The sequence below is a fragment of the Megalobrama amblycephala genome, linkage group LG6, assembly GCF_018812025.1.
Source record: "Megalobrama amblycephala isolate DHTTF-2021 linkage group LG6, ASM1881202v1, whole genome shotgun sequence".
In the NCBI taxonomy this organism is placed as follows: domain Eukaryota; kingdom Metazoa; phylum Chordata; class Actinopteri; order Cypriniformes; family Xenocyprididae; genus Megalobrama; species Megalobrama amblycephala.
This window is the reverse complement of record NC_063049.1, coordinates 29,114,042-29,132,512: the sequence shown is the minus strand read 5'-3', so window position 1 is coordinate 29,132,512 and position 18,471 is coordinate 29,114,042. Positions and strand designations below refer to the sequence as shown.

General features: G+C 34.9%; 1 protein-coding gene across 3 annotated transcripts in view; it reads left to right on the top strand.

Moving 5' to 3' along the window:
* Positions 1 to 18,471, top strand: part of il1rapl1a (interleukin 1 receptor accessory protein-like 1a) — a 122,800-nt gene that overhangs the window by 7,198 nt on the left and 97,131 nt on the right. The window lies entirely within an intron of this gene.

The window sequence follows — 18,471 nt, the reverse complement described above, 5'->3', positions numbered from 1 at the left end:
TCTGTGCCCACCTACACAAGCCTGTATGGCTCACAGATGAGAGTCGAGATAAATGTGCAGTCAGCTGGGCTCACATCCCAGAATAGACCGGTAACTACGGCGACTGTACGTTGGAGCGAGTGTACAGGAGTTAATGTAACCACCCCTCCTGTGCTTCGCTCTCTCTTTGACGCTCTCTCAGAGTAATTGCACGTAATTGGCGGTCCACTGAGAAGGCCCTTCCACTGTGTGTCCGTCCCTTGTCTTTCTTTGATTGTGAAGTGGATTGCTCGGGTTGTGTCACTGATAAGGCATGTGTTTAATCGATGTTGAGAGGTAGCCGTGGTGATGACATGACCCTCTCGACGGCGTACCATAATTATGCCCACCCCCGGCATGCAGCGCTTGATCGCAAACAATGTTTGATTTTTTTTTCCCCCCACCTCTTAATTATTTTTTAATTAGCAGCCTCTACACAAGAGAGAGTTGGAAACGCTAAGCACCAGAGATCATTTCGTAGTTAATTACCACACACACACATACCTACACCCACATAATATAGATTTTCTGCATATTGTGTTAAATATCAATATGATATGCATTACTTTGCATATGTCATCTTGTTTGTCGGTTGCAATAACACAAGCATTCCTTTATTGGAGTGAATCGACGCACATATTTTCAGTCTATAATCAGGCATTTTAAAGTCAGAGTGCAAGAAATGAAAGGGCTTGTCTGCCGAAGACTGTATCTTATGATTCTGAATCTCCACAATCACACTCTTTATGAGGCTCTGGTTGGGTGATAGTTTCTGTCCTTCTGTAGGTGTTTGTGTGGTGATTAAGATCACCATGACAACAACGAGCAGCTGGGCCAGTGCTTAGAGCCTGCTACGTATTACCTGTTTCATATTGAAACTTATTTCGATAAAAATAGATTATTATTATTCAATCCGTCTGAGATATCTAATAGCAAATGTTAGGCATATATCATGTCTGATGTGATGGCAAACATCAGAATATATCACAAATGTATATCAAACCTGCCTGTAATTTGTAGCACAGTATTCTCTCTCTCATTGTTTTTTTTTTTCCAAACCTGGCTCATTGGAAAAACGTGCTTGTGGCATAATTTCTGCAAAATTATATTACGTTGCTTCTTTTGAAGTGAAATGACCACTAAAAGTGTGTTCAGTTTTATGTAAAACAGATGAATATGGCAATATTTTATGTTTTTTGTATATATTGTGGCAGTCCAGGAATTAAATTTCCCGTGAGTGGCACTAAAACGTAATGCTCGATCGTGTTTGAATATAACATACCACCTACACCAAACCCTTCCCTAAATCTAACCTATATTGTTAATGAAAGGAAATGTGAAATAAAAACACATTTGCTGAAGCAACCATGCCATTTTAGCTTGCTTCTACAAGTCGTTTGTCACATGTAGATCAAACACACACAATATAATGAGAAATTCATGCACTATGGTAAAACAGTTTTGTGGTGATGACAAACTATTGTTCAAGGAAGGAACCACACAAAAATAAGTCTTTATTAATCAATCCCTGTAATCCAAATTTTTGTGAACAGGAATAGAAGTTGTTGATGTTGTATGTATGTATGTATATATACTGCACACTATGCAAATTTCTGCATGTAATACTCGGATGCCAAAATGCTGTACAGCACATTGCAGTGTTCGCGACCTTCCTTCTCCATTGTGACAAATCAACCCTGATTTTTTTGACACTTTCCATTCCAAACAGAATAAGTGGGAGTAGAAAAATAAAAAATAAAATATCTAAACAAGCAATGAATTCCGGAGCAATAAAACAAACCGAGATGAACTGCAGCTCTCAGAGCGAGGAAAAAGGCTGACCAGCGCAGAGCAGTAACAATGCTTAATTTTGATTTGATTGAATTAAAGTTAATTTTAAAGTTTTTCTTTTTACAGTATAATGTAAAAAAACAACAACAACTTTTTTAGGTATATATATATTTTTTTTTTGGTGAATTGTACAGTAACAACATGACAACAATATAGAATATCATATAATTTCATAATGCATATTGATGCATTTTTTTAAATAGCATGTAGTAGCCTATACAGTAAATAATGTGCAGCATGTATTAACAAGTATGCTAGTATTTCATTTTGAACATAGACTTTTTTAGATTTAAGTCTGCGATATTTGGTACTTGTGCGGTTGTCTTCCTGTTGTTTTCCTCTTCAGGATCTGTTTTTCTTTGGAGCAGCTGTTGATTTCATTGTTTTAGCATTCACATATTCGAGTACATGAGCCAGGCCATATGGTGGCAAATCACTGAGCCAGGACTAGAGAGATAGATAAAGATAGAGAAAACCACACAAAAAAAAAATCCTTTGCTTGCCCTCTCGCTTTCTTTTTCTTTTATCATTAGCACTGTTATTAGTCATGCTGTTGTTATGGATGTTTAAGGTGAAGGCTGATTGCTTTCGGAGTGTATTTATGCTCCGCAATGCCGAGGGTGTAGGCAGGATTGAGTGTGTGTGGACAGGCACATTTTTCACCTGTTCACCTCCTCTTATCCGGGCTGCCGTTCAAGGTCTTGGGTCCTTACAAAGGCTCAGACACAAATGCAGCCACCCAAAGAGTGAACTGACACAGGCAATTTCAACATCCATCTCACTGCATATATTGACTATATACGAGAGAAGTGCTCCCGGTAGAAAGCTATTTGTACGCTTTGAAATCCAGAAAGGCTAACAATGGCCATATTTGTACTGCAAAAAGTCTGTTTGAGGAATGATATAGGCAGCTGTGAACCTTGAGCTCTGTTAAAAAAATAAAGATAGGCTGCAACCATATATCAATAGGTATGTGTTAATCTGTTTACATGTATTTGTGTGTCTATAGTGATTAATTGCTCTTAAATGACAATACACTTGCATCTTTGATAGAAGGAAGAGTGGCAAACTTTGACAGACTAACTATAGCAACCTTACTTGCTTCATTGATAGAGTGATGGTTTTAATGTTTCTGAATGAAATGTGGCCAATGAACTTTTGTGAACAAGTCTGGATGCGAGTTATGAGCCAAATCTGGGCTTGAGGAAGGAGCCGGAACCAAGGGCATGGATCAAAGGGGGTCATCTATCTCCGGGGCGGACAAGCTCTTGCCTCCAGTGTGTTTATTATAACCTGTATATTATCAGACGCTGTGGATTATACTGGTTGTCCATGAAAAGCTTTGAGTTCCCTTTATGGAGTACATGAAGAAATTCATGAGACTCCATTGTCTAAACCTCAAACTCATAGCCAAATAAAAAGAAAAATAGAATAAATCTAGCAGTGTTTGATATCTAACAGCAATAATATTCTGTAAAACACTAAAATAACCTAAGAATGTAGTAACAATAAATAGGGATGGTAGGGATACCAAGCTCATGTACTTGTACTCGTACTTGTAAAAATACCCCTGATACCAAAGACCGATACCTCACGTGACGTAACTGAAGGAATTTCCTGTGCACAGAGACACCAACGGCAGCAGCAGAAACAATGTCAGCCTCAGAGGTGTGGAAATACTTCATATTAATGATGACAACACACACATTGCAAACTGCATACTTTCAATCACAATTCGTTATCGATTAGTGAAGGCGGGATAGGCGGAATTGCGCTGAATGACATAGACCAGAAGCGCTCTCTCGCACGCGTTTATTTAATTTGTATCTCTATAGTATTTGTTGTATTGTTTGTAATTTGTTTGTAAATGTCTTTTTATATAACAATAATTATATATGTATTGGTAATTATGCCCTTTGAAGGTTATTGGACACTGTGAAATGAGTATTACTTTTTCATTAGAGTAATAATAAAAAAGCTGTCCTACATTCATTAGTCTCACTGTGTTGTGCTTGGAAAACTGCAACATCGCCAAAAAGAGAGAGAGAGAGAGAGAGGGAGAGAGGGAGAGAGAGAGAGAGAGAGAGAGGGAGAGAGGGAGAGAGGGAGGGAGGGAGGGAGGGAGGGAGGGAGGGAGGGAGGGAGGGAGGGAGGGAGGGAGGGGGGGGAGAGAGAGAGAGAAATTAATAAATGTATAGGTATCGGCATCGGCGAGTACTAGAAAAAAAGTATCGGTACTCGTACTCTGTCCTTAAAAAAATGGTATCGGTGCATCCCTAACAATAAATACGTTTTATTCAATGTCACATCTGTAGTTGCCAAACGCACAAAGATGTAGATGAACAGGGCATTCCAAAATATAGGCTATTGTCTTAATTTACAAAATCAACTCTCAGGAGAAACACAATCCACACATTGAGAACCCACAAAGAGTAACTGAAACATGGTCAGTGTGGAGTATATATACCAGATACAAACAAAGGAGATTAGATGAGGAACAGGTTAACATAATCAAATAATAACTGAGTAGATCAAACTAGCAACAGAAACCAAGGGAACTAAACACAGGAAGGAAACATGGGAACTAAAGGAATCACAAACATAACACAACTGTTACAAAGACAAAATTATTAATTAATATGATTAAATCAACTCATTTATTTATTCACTTTTATCTAAATGATTTGTTTATTTTAAATTATTATTATTATTTTTAATTGTTAACTTATTTAAAGGTGCCCTAGATTCAAAATTTGAATTTACCTCGGCATAGTTGAATAACAAGAGTTCAGTACATGGAAAAGACATACATTGAGTTTCAAACTCCATTGCTTTCTCTTTCTTATGTAAATCTCATTTGTTTAAAAGACTTCCAGAAAACACGCGGATCTCAACATAACACCGACTGTTACGTAACAGTCGGGGTGTATGCCCCAATATTTGCATATGCCAGCCCATGTTCCCAACATTATAAAAAGGCATTAGACAAGGGCAGCCAGTAACGTCTGGATCTGCACAGGTGAATCAACAGACTAGGTAAGCAAGCAAGAACAACAGCAAAAATGGCAGATGGAGCAATAATAACTGACATGATCCATGATAGCATGATATTTTTAGTGATATTTGTAAATTGTCTATCTAAATGTTTCGTTAGCATGTTGCTAATGTACTGTTAAATGAGGTTAAAGTTACCATCGTTTCTTACTGAATTCACGGAGACAAGAGCCATCGCTATTTTCATTTTTAAACACTTGCAGTCTGTATAATTCATAAACACAACTTCATTCTTTATAAATCTCTCCAACAGTGTAGCATTAGCCGTTAGCCACGCAGCATAGCCTCAAACTCATAGAGAATCAAATATAAACATCAAAATAAATACTTTACTCACATAATTCGAAGCATACATACAGTATGCATGACGAACATCTTGTAAAGATCCATTTGAGGGTTATATTAGCTGTGTGAACTTTGTAAATGTGCTGTAATATAATCGAGAGCTCGTGTGGCAGGGAGCACGTGAATTAAAGGGGCGGCGCTCTGAAAAAATCAGTGCATAGTTAATGATGCCCCAAAATAGGCAGTTAAAATAATTAATTTAAAAAAATCTATGGGGTATTTTGAGCTGAAACTTCACAGACACATTCAGAGGACACCTTAGACTTATATTACATCTTGTGAAAAAGCATTCTTGGGCACCTTTAAAATATATTTGTATGGGATCAGTACAAAAATATTATTAGCTAAAACAGAAAGATTATAAAACATTATAATCTTATAATCATTATAATCTTATAAGAAACATTATAAAATTTTTATTATAAAATTATAGCACATGCTCATTTGCTTTTAAGGTCCCTAGAAAGTCTTTTTTGTGGAAAGGAATAAAATGCAAAAGGAAATTACCACTTTTTACCGTGGGGGTTAATTTATGAAAGTTACCACATCATAATGCTTGAGGAGCATATTTGCAATATTCTGACTATATTTTGGCTGTTTAATACAAAAAGCTCTACAGGAAGAGGTCCGTTCAGCCATAAGTCTGTGAGAGTTATATAGTTTTGGACTGTATGAGAATAAAAAAAAAAAGAATGATAAAATCTAATCTGCTTAATTTTATTTAGTGTTAAAAAGCAGAAGTCTCTATTATTTGTCTCAACCCTCCCTCCCTTCTCTCTTTCTGTGTAAAGTGCTTGCTGTAAATGTTCCATATGTTCTACATTAGAGCTAGGCTCAAGTGTAGATAAATGCTAATATAATCAGCTAGCCCCACTTACAAATACACTCCCTAAGGTCTACCCCCCACCCCCCTCTCCATTGTTTATATTATCTCCTGCATAGTCATTAATCAGATATTCTACAAACTGATTTAGTAGGTTTAAAAAGCACTTTGCAGCCAGTGTTTAGATAGTATTGCATCTGGGTTCCAATTTATTAAAAGTCGTAGATCGCCTTTTTGAGTCATTATGAAAAATAGCTTGTTACTTTATTTTATTTTATGTATAATTTTGTTTAATAACTTCCAAATAATTAACAAAATGTTCCCTTTTTTTTCTCTTTTTTTTTTAAAGTCCCACATCACACATTTGGGTTGTTACCACAGGTGAAAAAAAAGTACAGTAAAATACACTTTATTTTAGTACACTTAGTACACTTCAATAATGTGCTTAAAGTGCTCAATTTTTGTGAACTTTTTTTGTACTTAATGTACTAAAAGCTGTAATTTAGTACTTCTTCATATAATCTTAAGAACATCTAAGTGTACTTAACTGTGCTATTTTGACCCTAGTGAAAAAAAAGTATACTAAGTATACTTGCAGCAAGACTAATTATTATTATATTTCAAGTGTGTTAATGATTAGTTCATTTAAAGTGTGCTATTTTGAAACAACTAATTTTGTACTAAGTATATTTAAGTTGAAATTAAGTAGTATTAAAATACAACTTTAAGTATATTTAGTATACTTATGTGTACTAAATTGGAACAACTTCAAGTATACTTAGTACACTTTAAGTATATGTCTGTGTAGGGACTAATTACATGCTTGATTAGTGATATTAAAGTGTACTTAATTTGTGTTATAAGTATACTTTATTTGTGTTAAAAGTATAATTTTTTGTTATAATATACATTGTATTATAAGTATACTTTATTTCTGTTATAAGTATACTTTTATTTGTGTTATAAGTATACTTTATTTCTGTTATGAGTACACTTTGTGTTATAAGTACACTTTATTTGTGATTTAAGTACATTACAAAATAATTACGAGTGTCTTCAGAAAACACAAGCAATATACAATGAATATATTATTTTACAGGTAATAGTACTGTATGCTCAGTACTTTTGGCTTATTCCAAATATTAAACATTACACACTTTGTAGTCAATAACAATACACTTTGTTATTACTTATACTTTGTATAATATAGTCAACATTTGAAGCGGATCAAAACCATTAATCAAAGTTGTCCTAACTTTTTTGATCCACTTCAAATGTTGATTACTGTACTTTGAATTACATAATCTCACACAATACAGTTGTGCTACTATTTAAATACAGTTTAACACATTTTCCCAAAGTTGAATGAATTTGTTGTCAAGGCCATTAAAACAAATAAAATGTAACAACATCACTAATGAAGAGACATATTTCATTGACAAATCCAATAGTTTTTATTTAAACTTAGATTCAGCAAAACTTACCATGTTTTTCATTAAAGAACCCTAACCCTCTATACACAAATACAAATTACACATTATATTCCATTTTCTGATGAGCTTCTCATTGTGTCTGATGGCACAATGATGACCGCAGAGACTCGTGAAGAACAGCATCTGTTGACAGAATATACCAAAGATATAAGACCTGTTCAACTCTTTATTCACGTTTACAATAGTCTGTCTAAATCCTACATTGAACCAATACTATTTTTGAACAGTAAATGAGGATTAGCAGCAGGGAACTGTATCAGAATGGCATGTCGATGTTGTTTTCGGTACATAGTCAAGCATAAAACACTTTATGAATTAATATCGTACAGAATACGGGCCGATATGACCAATCATATGAATGTTTTGGTGCTGCATACAAACGTGCCATAAACCACCACACAAAAACTCAAAAAGGAGATATCAAGCCGAAATATCGCTCTCCGTTTGTTAACGAAAATAAAATAAAGTTTGTTAACTGGTAACGTTAGACTACAACTCACCTCCCAATAGCAGCACTTTTCTCCGGTTCTTTCAGGATCGCGTAGGCCATTAAATTCCCGGTTGTCGTCGCCATCACGGTCAGGCTGCGATGTCACTTGATTGAACTGGTCAGAATCCCCAAGATTGAGCGATGTATTGCGCTTTCAGTGTTTTATTAAATAAATTACACATTGCGACATTATACTTCACCTGACTGACTGAGCGAGGAGATTCAGACGACGACCGTGACGTCAGCAGCTCTGATTGGCTGAAGGCAGTGAGCAACAAAATCTGATTGGTCACAGACCAAGTTGAAGAGACATTTGAATTCCGATAAGTTTAACCACTCGACATATTTTTTTCGCATTACTTGTGCTGCTGGTGTGTTGTTTAATATAGATTTGTGTGTACGATTGTAAAATGATTCTGCCAGTGTAAACTTAATAAACATTTACACATATTTGGAAATTGTATAGGCTACACTGCATATACTAAATGGGCAATGCATCAAATTGTAATGCATTCATACTGAAATAAATAGCACAAGTAATATAATGAATTCCAAGGATGAAGAAGTAAACTTAAAAAATATACTCAAATTTAACATTAGATACACTACAACTTCAGGATATTAAATAATGTATTTTTTAAATATACTTTCAGTGCATTGTTACAATGATCATTTCCAGCACACTGTTAAAATATACCTCAAATATATTTTTATAAAGTGCAAATAAATACACTTTTAAAAAATAAACTGAACTTACACTTCAAGTATATTTTTCTAAAATATATTTTTTAGAAAATATACTAAAGTACAATTATTTTAAAGTGTGTTAAAAGTTGCATTGTGAAAATATGATACTAATATACTTTTTATATATTTAATGATAGTACATTTTTTGTTAGTATATTTGCAGTGTACTATAGAAAAAGGGAATATATTTAAAATACAATAAAGTATACTTTTTTTTCACTAGGGGAGACACCATGAATTTGAACTAAAATGTGCTTTTAACACACTATCTCTGTATTAAAAAAATGTATTTAGTAACCTCTTGTAGTACACTTGAACCCATCTTTCATACACTTTTAAATGTACTCATCAGACATAGGAAATACACTTACAAGAATTATTTAAAATATAAGAATAATATATACAAAATGTATTCATATTGTTGTATACATACATTATAAATGCATTTTGTATATATTCATTATATATTAATCTTATATTTGAAATGCATCATAAGTCTATTTTCTATGTCTGTTAAGTCTATTTAAAAGTGTATGATAGATGGGTTCAAGTATACAACAAGTGGTAACTAAATACTTTTTTTTAATACAGAGATAGTATATTAAAAGCACATTTTTGTTTAAATTCATGCTGTCTCAAAATAGCACAGTTGAGTACACTTAGATGTTCTTAAGATTATCTTGAGTACTAAAGAAGAGCTTTTAGTGTATTAAGTAGTAAATAAGTGCATGAAAATAGAGCACTTTAAGTACATTATGGAAGTGTACTAAAAAGTGTATTTTACTGCACTAAATATATTTAAATTGTGCTTTGTGGACACACTTAATATATTAAAATTATACTATACTAAGTGCATATTAAATATTATTTTGAAACAACTTGAAGTATAATAAGCATATTTCAAGATGTACTTAAGTGCATGTTTTAAGCTATTTGCAATATATTAAATTAAAATGGACCCATTTAAGTACATTTAGTGCAATTTAAGTATTTCTTTAAATACATTTAAAATGTTCTTTTAATACTTCTGCTATTACAGTTAGAGTATATTTGAAGTGTTGTTTTAATGTGCTTTATGTACATTTCCAATACAATTTCAGGTCATTACAAATGCATTAGCATAACACTACTTGGTTTATTATAAAGCTGTTTTTATCTGTACACACACACACACACACACACACACACACACACACACACACACACACACACACACACACACACACACACACACACACACACACTTTGAAATCTAAAAACTTTAATGCACTACATATTGTGTACACCATTACAACTATTCTTACAATAGTGAAGTGCATTTTTTTTTTTTTTTTTTTACAAATGTAAGAATGCAAATGCCTGAACCAAACAAAGAAACAAAAGAGTTTAAATGTCACATCTTCATCTTCAAGTGGAGGGTCACTTCTTTGAGCACAACTTGCATTTTCCACAAAAACTGTTATTCAGTTGTTAATTTTATACAAATTCTTTTTTCCCTTCCACAGATCCTGTGATAAAGCAGCCTTCAAATAGTACAGTGTCTGAATTACAAGCCCGGAAATATGTTATTGCAATACTGTATGTAACACAAATGCAATAGCATATCATAAATGCAAGATGACAACATAAGTTATAACCGTAATTAAACTAAACTATACATGTTCTATCTTCATGCAGCATATATTCTCTGGCTCTGTAGGATCTTACAACAGTTCCCAATCGAGCGATTTATAGAGTATCATATAGAATATGCTAATTAATGACTTTAAGATAGTTAACTCCACATCAGCTACATAAATTAAGCAACTAACCATTCAGAAATATCCGGTTGCATTCTATATGTTGTCACTTCTTCCTGCATCTCTCCATCATTGTCTGACTCTGGTTTGAACATAAAAGGCTGAACAGTTTCTGACATTTTCAGTGAGTCTGCGTGAGGTAATCGGTGCTGCTAACACGAGCTCTTGAAATTTTGAAACTCCCTATTCTTAGGAGCAGCAGCTCATTTACATTTAAAGGGACACACACAAAAACAGAGTGTTTTTGCTCACCCTCAAAAAGTGACAAATTTAACATGCTATAAAAATGATCTGTGGGGTATTTTGAGCTAAAACTTCACATACACACTCAGGGGACATCAGAGACTTATTTTACATATTGTAAAAGTGGCATTATATGACCTCTTTAAACTTCTTTATGTCTTCTTGTAATCACATCCAAGGGGTTATTTACAAAATGCCTTCTGCCAATTTTCAGATGTCATTGTATGTCAAAGCATTTGTCCTCAGTGGCATGGCTCAACCTGTTAATTAGCAGGTAGTGTCAACATTCATTTGGCCAATTGTGTCTGAATTCTCTCTGTATATTTCCTGTCACCAGTATGTACTTGTGTCTGGGTTTAAATGCCGTGTGTCATCGGGGCAGGTAGTATTATGGATTGTTGAGTGATTGATTCCCCTCTTTTCCTGAGAGATTGCTTGTAATGCAGATTTTAAAATAGCTCACCTTTTCTTATTGGCTTTTTTATGCCAATTCTGAGTATGCAACAGTCGAGTGTTACACTTATCTTCCCCCGACTGAAATGCATAATGTATTGTTTTTATGGATTGCTATGACAGCGCTCGTAAGAGAGCAACGACAGAGTCGGCATTCATTAGTACCTTGAGGATGTGACAATCGAAATTAGATCCCTGTGATGTACCGGTCCATATTTCATCTCAAACCTGGAGGCCTTTCGCTGCTTACATACCGCGTTAGGCAACCCATGCTTCATGCAAAATGCCACTGTCACAGAGTGTTCTAACATGGATTAATGTGATATTCTGCACATTCGATTTGCGCTTCTGCTGTTTTCTTGGCTTTATCCCAGGTTTTTACCTTCCCCTGTCCCTGCTCTCCGTTCTGGGTCAACGAGTATGTGTTGGTGTGAAAGCAGGGCTTGTTCATTTGGTGTCACCCTGCTGTTAACCAGATTCAGTTACTGAGGTTAAACCTTGTCATCTACCACTGCCATGATCTAACAGAGCCAAGCCTGTGGTTTGTGCACAGGAGTGCTGTTAAACTAAAGGACATGCCAAATCCGGCACACACATGCGCACACACTGGGCATCAATGGTAAAGACTCATCTGGAAGAAAAACAGACTGTGAGTGTAGCCAAGCGAGTCTGCACCAGCTGATCAGTGTGTGTGTGTGTGTGTGTGTGTGTGTTTACTTGGGGGGAAAAAGGAAAGAAACAGTCAATTTACTCATCACACCAAAATGTCGAAACTTTGAATCCTTTGTCCACTAATGTGACTCGAATCAATAAACTACGTGTGATGTCGATAGAACGAGTGCCTTTCTGAAACTCATGTCACAGCTTGCGGCTTCATTTCTAAATGCACAGCTTTAACTGGCCAATATTAAGACACTCGGCTTGCATTTTTCTGCACAGTAGTAGTTATACATGCATACGGCTGTCTAAACACCATCTGCGATGTTCAGAGAAGTCAAAACTGCTGCAGAAATGCAGAAATAACCCAGAACAAATTTATAGATGCCATAGATTTCATTTTTCTTGCATTAATTCACTATCAAAATACAGGCAGGCAGTGTTTAAACATTTAGAAATTTATTTCCAAACTGATGAATTTTGAATTTGAGAACTTGCAAGTGCAAGCATAAAAATCTATGATGAATGCATATTTGTGTTATTAGAAAAGTCATCACTTTTGTCTGTAATGTTTCTTTTAAAGACTTTTAAATAAGTTGTTAGTTAAAAAAATGTCAGAAATATGGTTGGGTTGCTGCAAGGATATTTAGATGCAGGATCTAGTTGCAGCAGTGATATTTATTTCAAAAGAACCAAAATGCATGTAAGAAAAACAGGAAAACAACAAGGATAAAGCAAACCACTGTGATATACAACAAGAACAGACAAAGAACTACTAAAACTGAGGGCTACATATACACAGGTTATCTAGCACAGTGGTTCTCAAACCTGTCCTGGGGACCCCTCACCACTGCACATTTTGCATGTTTCCCTCATGTAACACACCTGATTCAACTCATCAACTAATTAGTAGAAATTGACGTCTTTGGTTGTTGTTGCATCTCGCTGGTTTTCGGCATCTCATGCCACGTTTTTAAGATGCAGTGCCAAGAAATCGGTTACAGTGTATTTTACTGATTACATTCTTCATTAACAATTATTCAGTTATTTGTAACAATGTCATTGTAAAAAATAAAGTAGTTTCAATGTAGCTAGCTACTTTTTGATAGCAACTTGTAGTCTAGCTAACTACTATTTCAGAAGGGGAGCTTGAATGTAACTTAACTACTTTAACTTACGAGTAGCTTGGGAAATGGAAATGTCCTGAAGAAAATCGGTAAAGCGCCAATAATTTTGCGCCAGACTGCTTCGCAAACAAGGGTCTTTTCAGCGACTCCGGTTCGAACATATAGGCTTGCAATATGTTCTGGCAATCTGTCTTACACTGGTATCCTGGAGCATAGGCTCTTGAAGCTCCGCCCTCTTCTTGAAAGGGGACTGGGAGCACCAGCTCATTTGCATTTAAAGGGACACATAAACACAGCATGGTTTTGCTCACCCTCCCCCCCAAAAAGTGGCAATTTTAACATGCTATAAAAAATGATCAATGGAGTATTTTGAGCTAAAACTTCACATACACACTCTGGGGACATCAGAGACTTATTTTACAACCTGTAAAAAGGGGCATAATAGGTCTCCTCTTTTTTTGTGATTGTTTTATGATATTTTGTTGTTTAATGTTTTTATACTTAATGAATAATTTTGTATATTTTACATTTATTTTATAATTAATCATAATAAATTAACATGTTAAATTGGCAGCCCTGCAGCCCAATTTAATTAATTGTTTATATGCATTAAGATTTCTTTGTAATTAATTGTTAAATGCACTATTTTAAACATGTTTTAACATGTTTTAATAATTAGTGATTGTTCTTTTTTTTTTTTTTAAATGTTGATGACTAACTTAGTATGGTTAATTATTTTTATATATATATATATATATATATATATATATATATATATATATATATATATATATATATATAAAATAAAATGAATTGTTCAAATTTATTATGTTAAATTGACAGCCCTAAAAAAACAAAAATAGCAATAGCTTGGTGAGAAAATGAATGTTTCAGTCATGATTCACTGAAAAATTGTCCCCTCTGCAGTATATCTGTAATGTGATTCTTGTGTGTGATTCACACATAAACCAGTTATGTTGACAAAATTATATATTCTCCAAAACATCTTTTTGTGCTCCATGGGGGAAAAAAATAAAAATAAAATTAATTTGAAATTACTTGGCATATTTTGTGAACTGTTCCTTTAAAAGGCTCCTCTTTGACACACATAATTACATTAACGCAGTTCTATCCCTGGCACACAGAAAGTTCTGGAATCTGTCGGACACTCAACTCAAGTTTGGCAAAAGCTGAGGGGTTTTATATAGACTCGCATTAATCTTGTGGCCTTCAGGAAAAAAAAGCCTTATTAACCCACATAACCAGAATAAGATAATTACCTTTGTTACTCTTCTTCTGTGTTTAATTCTCGGCGGGTGTTGAGATGTGTGTGTGTGCGCGCACATGCGTATAGGATGGATACTATAATCTATGAATTATTAATACATTATTACCTCTTAATTAAGACTTATCATTTTTCAGACATTTTAATATCGCAGATGCCAAAGAACTGTTGTTTCTTTTTCTTTTTTAAGCTTGAAGGGTGTCAAGTCAGCAAAAACATAATATGGTCTAAGAAACAGTTCATCTGCAAGCTGCACATGAGGAATTCACAGATATATTGGGATTTCCTTTTACACATATCCATGAACTCTGTGTATTAAGCTTGGAGTTCAACACAGGGAATGGTCTCCTTTACTACAAATGAAGGAATTGCTAAGTGGGAAGCACTTAGATTCAGCCAATCAATGCAGATTACAGCAGTGAAGGGATGGACTAAAATGATGACACGTATTCCACTTTGGGAACCCACGTGCTAACACGTAACACACATCAAAGTGGCTTTGATCACTGCAAACACAAACACGCTGTTGCAGGTAAACAGGGCAGAGAAAGAGAATAGCTCTTCAGAATGGATTACTAACATAGGCTGCTGCTTACTGCATACTGTGCAGTATATAATGTGAACTGCCTACAAATTTTAAAAATAATTATATGAAACGGTATGCAATATGCAATGATAAACGTTTCAAATGGCAGTAAGCAGCTCACTACATTGCATGCAAAATTTTCTAAAAAGATAAAGTATAGACTCATACAAAAATAATCCCTATTTATAATCCATTAGAATTATTTGGTGGTGTTTGTGTCTACAAGGACACTGCCCTGTGCCTGTAATTTCTTGCTTTCTTCTTGAATTGCTGTGCTCAGGACGTTCCTGGGCTGCAACTTTCGGCCAATGAGTGAGTCATTCATTCCAGCCAATAACTACGGGTGGTGCATGTAAAGGCGGGACTTTAAAGTCTGTAATGTTTTAAAGTTTTGTCTCGACACAATTTACTTATGTTATTGCTTTATTGACTGATATCTGTAATTCGACAGATTACTAGACAGTTATATTCCATTTTAATGATGACACATAGTTATTGTTTATTAGGGTGCACTTGTGGCAGTGTACCACCCACGAGAAGGGGCCAAATTTGAATGTTGTGTTTACAAACAGTAACTGAACATTTTATGCGTTGCGTGCCTTTATTTCAGTATGGTGCCATCTAGTTATCTCAGAAATAAATGTGGTTATTTTGCACTTTTAATACAGGTTTGGATAAATATGTCATGTATTGTAGCAGCTCAAAATATGTAGGAACTGAGTGCCCAGGAGCAAAGATGGCAGGTTGCAGGTTGTGTACTTCAGGGGCTGAATACACCAGCTGAGCATCTGCTATTGAGATGAATGGAAATGCTAACGCTCTCTCCAGGTATTCAGACCTCCTTGGGTGTAACTTATGCGTTGAGCATCAGGGATGAGATCACATTTAAACGTCAAATCGCATTATTGTGTTCACTGTATCTTATCCTCACGGACAAACATGAGCACAATTACATTAAAATGATTGACACCAGTCAAACATTATCATATCAGAACATGTCCACTTCAGTGTTGAGAACACATTATGTTTTCAGATATAAGTATAGCATTTGAAAAATTTTAATACATAAGAATTAGTACAGTTCTTCATGTGTCGTGAGGTTTAGCAAAGTCATTTTAACTAAGCTGGTATTTTTCTCATACTTTTGCCATATTGTGCTATTGTAGCACATTATATGTGAGGTAATGTTCTTAGTTATTCAGATTTAAGCAGTCATAAAATCAGTATGTTGCCCTTTATGCAGATTCAGGATTTACTTATAGTTGGAGTGTAATTATATTTTAATTTAAAATGTTTTATTTCAATTGTATTTTTATGTTAAAATATCTTGTGACTCTCTTTTCCCAGCTTAATATGCAGAAACAAAAATAAGGAAGCAATTCCTATGTTGATTTCCCTGAATGGCACTAGTTTGGGGGTGGGACTGTCTGTTTGAGGACCAGTGGTAGATAAGGGGGACTGCTTGAAGAAACCTGTTTGAAAACAGTCATTAATTTGTCCATTCCATTCGGTGGTGCAAATGTCAAACTTCAGTTTTTTGTCTTGTATTTATTTATTTTTTTCCTGTCTTTCTTGCTCCACTACAAAATATTGAGGATGTTACAGACATTCTCATTTATGCTGTTTGAACTCTTAAAGGGGTGGTTGATTATGATTTCACTTTTTTAACTTTAGTTAGTGTGTAATGTTGCTGTTAGAGTACCAACAACATCTGCAAAGTTAGGACGCTCAAAGTTCAAAGCAAAGGGAGATGTTTTCTTTTAAAGAATTCTGTTTAAGAACTACAACAAACAGCTGGTAGGGACTACAATGAGCTTCTTCCTGAGTCGGTGACATCACTAACCCTAAAATTTACATAAACCCTGACCCAGAGAACACGTAACAAAGGGGTGGGGCCATGTTATTACAATACAGTATATAACAAAAATGCAATAGCATGTCATAAATGCAAGATGACAACATAAGTTATAACCGTAATTAAACTAAACTATACATGTTCTATCTTCATGCAGCATATATTCTCTGGCTCTGTAGGATCTTACAACAGTTCCCAATTGAGCGATTTATAGAGTATCATATAGAATATGCTAATTAATGACTTTAAGATAGTTAACTCCACATCAGCTACATAAATTAAGCAACTAACCATTCAGAAATATCCTGTTGCATTCTATATGTTGTCACTTCTTCCTGCATCTCTCCATCATTGTCTGACTCTGGTTTGAACATAAAAGGCTGAACAGTTTCTGACATTTTCAGTGAGTCTTCATGAGGTAATCGGCGCTGCTAACACTATGTGCTAACACAAGATCTTGAAACCCCGCCCTCTGCTTAGGAGCAGCAGCTCATTTGCATTTAAAGGGACACACAAAAATGTTTTTGCTCACCCTCAGAAAGTGACAAATTTAACATGCTATAAAAAATTATCTGTGGGGTATTTTGAGCTTAAACTTAAAGGTGCCCTAGAATTAAAAATTGAATTTATCTTGGCATAGTTAAATAACAAGAGTTCAGTACATGGAAATGACATACAGTGAGTCTCAAACATCATTGTTTCCTCCTTCTTATATAAATCTCATTTGTTTAAAAGACCTCCGATGAACAGGCGAATCTCAACATAACACCGACTGTTATGTAACAGTCGGGATCATTAATATGTATGACCCCAATATTTGCATATGTCAGCTCATGTTCAAGGCATTAGACAAGGGCAGCCGGTATTAACGTCTGGATCTGTGCACAGCTGAATCATCAGACTAGGTAAGTAAGCAAGAACAATAGCGAAAAATGGCAGATGAGGCAATAATAACTGACATGATCCATGATTACATGATATTTTTAGTGATATTTGTAAATTGCCTTTCTAAATGTTTCGTTAGCATGTTGCTAATGTACTGTTAAATGTGGTTAAAGTTACCATCGTTTATTACTGTATTCACAGAGACAAGACTGTCGTTATTTTCATTTTTTAAACACTTGCAGTCTGTATAATTCATAAACACAGCTTCATTCTTTATAAATCTCTCCAACAGTGTGTAATGTTAGCTTTAGCCACGGAGCACCATCAAACTCATCAAATGTAAACATCCAAATAAACACTGTACTTACGCGATTAGACATGCTCCATGACGAACACTTGGTAAAGATCCATTTTGAGGGTTATATTAGCTGTGTGAACTTTGTTTATGCTGGTTAAGGCAAGCGCAAGCTCGGGGGCGGGGAGCACGAGATTTAAAGGGGCCGCGCAAGAAATCGGTGCATATATAATTATGGCTCAAAATAGGCAGTTAAAAAAATTAATTTAAAAAAATCTATGGGGTATTTTGAGCTGAAACTTCACAGACACATTCAGGAGACACCTTAGACTTATATTACATCTTTTAAAAAGACGTTCTACGGCACCTTTAACATACACACTCTGGGGACATCAGAGACTTATTTTACATCTTGTAAAAATGGCATTATATCACCCCTTTAAAAATAAAGTTTCCAAAAAGTGT